Here is a 4,473-nt window from a genome sequence, read left to right on the forward strand (position 1 = left end):
CTGTTCAGGTCATTTAACATTTCTTGCAATGTCTCTGCTTTTTCTGAGATTAGGACAATGTCATCTGCAAATCTTAAATGGTTTAGCTTTTCTCCATCTATGTTTACTCCTTTGTTTTCCCAGTCTAGCTTTCTGAAAATACTTTCTAGGCATGCTGTAAATAACTTTGGTGAAATTGTATCTCCCTGACGCACGCCCTTCTCAATCTTAATTTTTTCTGAGTCCTTATGTAATTTAACTGTAGCAGTTCCCTCTTTATATATGTTTTCGAGCAGTTTTACAATGCTCTCATTCACTCCTTGTTCTCGCAATGAATTTATAATTGCTATGTGCTCCACTGAGTCGAAAGCCTTTTCGTAATCAACAAAACCTAAGCACAGTGGTTTATTATATTCTGTAGTTTTCTCAATTAGCTGATTCATGGTGTGCAGATGACCAGTAGTCGAGTACCCGCTTCGGAATCCTGCCTGTTCACGAGGTTGGTTTTCCTCCAATTTTGTAGCTATTCTGTTTGTAAGTACTTTAGTGAAAAGTTTGTAAATGACTGATAGCAAGCTAATGGATCTATAGTTACTGAGGTCTTTTGAGTCGCCTTTTTTATAAAGTAGAATAACAATTGCATTACACCAAGTTTTGGGAATATTCTTCTGTTTTATACATTGAGTAAATAAGTGAGCAAGCCTATTTTGTACTTCTCCTCCTGCATCCAATAGTAAATCTGCTGCTATTCCATCTTCTCCCGGAGCCTTCCCCCTTTTCATATTTTTAAGAGAAATATTTACTTCGTCTGGTGTTGCCTCAAGTATTTCACTTGTGTCAACAGAAAAGTTAGCTATTGGTACTACTGTCTTTGATGCATACAGTTCCTTGTAAAATTCTTCAACTCCTTTCAGCATCATATCTCTGCATTTAATGGCTTCACCGTTTTTGTCTTTTAGTGATGTAATTTGTTGCTTTCCAAGTGCCATTTTATTTCGGACCTGTTTCAGACTTTTTCCTTTTTTGATGGTTTCTTTGATCTGATCCATGTTTCTCTTTCTTTTTTCTTCTCTTTGTCTTTTGTTGATAAGCTTGTTTAATTCCGCTCGTTCTATTTCATCTTTCTTTGTCTTAATTTCATTACCTTTCTTTTTTTCATAAGCTCAAGTGTCTTCTCTGAATACTTCCCGGCTTTGGTTGTATTAGGTTTTCCTACTACCTCCGCTGATTCTTTTAGCACTTTTGTTAGTTTGTCATTCAACTCATCAATGTCACATTCAGCATTACTGAGAGCCTGAAATCTGTTCCTTATTTCCAACTGAAAAGCTGCTTTGTTTTCGCTGATTTTCATGGGGCATATCTTTTTGTCTTAAATCATCTTCTTTCTTTCACTTTTGAAATTGAATTTTGCTGTGCAACCCACCATTCTATGGTCACTTCCAATATTTACTTTGTTGACAACCGTGACATTTGTGACTGTTATTCTTATTTGCTATAATGAAGTCGATTTCATTCTTTGTTTCTCCCTTTGGGCTTCTCCAGGTCCACTTTCTCCCTATTCTTTTGTGAAAGAATGTGTTCATTATTCTCATGTTAAACATTTCTGCAAAGTTTACCAACATTTCTCCTCTTTCATTCCTTTCTCCCACTCCAAATTTTCCCATACATGCTTCTCCATTTTTTGATTTTCCAACTTTTGCATTGAAGTCTCCCATGAGTATAGTATACGTGGTCTTTTCTTCTTCCATAATGTGGGAGATGTCATCATAGAATATTTCAATTTCTTCATCTGAGCTCTGAGAAGTTGGTGCATATACTTGTATCACTTTCAGGGTATATTTTTTGCACAGTCTAATTACAACCACTGCTGCTCTGTCAGATGCACTGCTGAATTTAACAATGTTGTCTGCAAGATTTCTGTTAATTAGGAATCCTACACCACTAACTCTTTCATTTTCCCTTCCTCTGTGGTAAAATAGGTGGCCACTGTCATTTAGCTGAATTACTTTTTCTTCTTTTCTGTGGGTCTCACTCAAACCTACAATACCCCAACTAATATTTTCCAGTTCAGCTATTAAATTATCAAGTTTGTAATCTTCAGCGAGGCTTCTTACATTGTATGCATAGATCTTCATGGACTTAGGAGTGTTTAATATCCCAGTCTCTATCGTATCAACACAGTGCTTACTCACTTTCGGTGGCACACTGCCCATAAGCACAGGAGGCAGTGCGGTTGGAACTTTAATAGACGATGATCCAACAGGAACGCTTGTCAAATTCTTTCCAATATAACTCATGTTTGGTTGGGAGGATTGTGGCAAATAATCTCACCTCCCTGCAACATAGTTTCTGGTGAGATATAATTTTTTCTGCCATCTTATTCGTTATATTCGGTGGAGCCCTATATGTCTACAGGGGATCCCATGGTCCGCGCCATCTAGGACGGAACCTTGTATGTCTACAAGGCCTTCCCCTATCCACCACCCTGGGATGTGCCAGGTAGCAGTGGGATCCTGCCCCTTGCTTATATATACATACATACATATATATATATATATATATATATATATATATATATATATATATATCTGTCTCTATATTTATCTATATATCTATCTATATAGATAGATAGATAGATAGATAGATAGATAAATAGATAGACAAATATATAGGTGTGTCTGAGTATATGTATATACAGTATACTGGTAGGCTATAAAATGAAGTCAAGCTCTGCATATGTGTCTATCTGTGCATGAAAATTAATAGATATGGACATAATTCTTTTTGCATTTGGTTAGGGGAAATCAAGGAAATTTCAGAAAAATTTTATTGATTCCGTGTTGAGCAACGGTGCGAAACTATCGGAAATTGGAGTCCCGGGGGGAGGGAACCATAATTGCCCCCACCCACCCCTCTCCCGGAGACAAGTCAGCGAGATGCCTGGAACCACTGTCTGACTCCTTTTTCTTCATTTCTGCAACAATCGTGGCATTTCCTCTAACTTTCTGTCGAACACCACCTCTCCTCCTCTAAACCTCACCTTCTCTTCCTGCCAGAGACTCAGCTGTCTGAGTTAACTGACAGCAAACCCTTTTCTGTTTCCTCCTACTTGTTCTATACTCATTTCAAGGCAAAGGTGGCTGTTGTGTATATGTACGCAACGACTTATCTTGCTCTCGTGTTTTTGAACTTGATTCTTCTGTATTCTCTACACTCTGGCTTCGGCTTTCCTGTCATTCTCTGACTAAATATATCTGCTGTTTACTTATCTCCCAGTTCTACTGACTATCAAAAATTCTTCGACTATCTTATTTCTATGATGGAACACAATCTATCCATTTCTCCTTTCTCTGAAATCTCCATTCTAGGAGATTTCAATGTTCACCATCACTTTTGGCTCTCCTCTCCTTTCACTGATTCACCTCGTGAACAAGCCTACATCTCTTCTATCCTTAATGACCTAGAGCAGCTTGTACAGCACCCTACCCGTATCGCTGAACGCCTTGGAGAGAGCTCCAACATACTTGACCTCTTCCTTACAACTAATCCTTCTGCTTACACTGTTAATCTTTCCTCTCCATTGGGCTCCTCTGATCACAACCTTATTACCTTGACCTTCCTATTGCTCTGGTACGGCCTGTGGACTCCCCAAAGAAACGGTGACTGTGGCGCTTTGGAGCTGCGGGTTGGAAGGCCCTCAGGCAGTACTTCTTTGATTTTCTCTGGAATGATTATTGCTTCCATGGCCGGGAGCCATCTGAGTGTGCTTTGCACATTACGGAGGTTATTCTCTCGGGCATGGAAGCATACTTTCCTTTCTCATATCCTTTGACTAATGCAAGAAAGCCTTGGTTTAATCACGCTTGTTCTAATGCTATCTGCAGCAAGGAGAGGGCCTACAAAAGGTACCAGAATCAACCCACCACTGAATCACATCTTGTTTATGGTTCTGCTCGGAATCATGCTAAGTCTGTTCTTCGTTCTGCTAAAAATAATTCTATGCACACTAAATGCTCTAACTCTCCAACTCGAATTCTTCCCACTCCTTCTGGCATCTTGCCAAAAACCTTTCTAACAACTTTACCTCATCATCCTTCCCTCCTCTTCTCTACTCTGATGGCTCTGTAGTTATTTCTTCTACTGATAAAGCAGATCTCTTCGCTCAGACTTTCTCCTCCAATTCCACCTTAGACGATTCCAGTGCTGTTCCTCCATCACTTCCCCCCTCTGACTTCCTCATGGATTACATGAAAATTTTTTCAGCTGATGTATTTTCTGCCATCACTGGCCTTAATACAAACAAGGCATATGGGCCTGATGGAGTCCCTCCTATTGTCCTCAAGAACTGTGCTTCTGTGGTTAAGCTCTGCCTAGGAAAACCCTTTCGCTTTTGTCTTTCAACTTGTACCTTTCCTTCTTACTGGATCTTTGCTTTCATTCAGCCAGTCCCAAAGAAGGATGACCATTCCCAACCCTCTGACTGTAGTCTAAATT

Source organism: Coenobita brevimanus, chromosome 3 (assembly GCF_032717465.1).
Source record: "Coenobita brevimanus isolate Jiangsu-jjx chromosome 3, ASM3271746v2, whole genome shotgun sequence".
NCBI classification, from domain to species: Eukaryota; Metazoa; Arthropoda; class Malacostraca; order Decapoda; family Coenobitidae; genus Coenobita; species Coenobita brevimanus.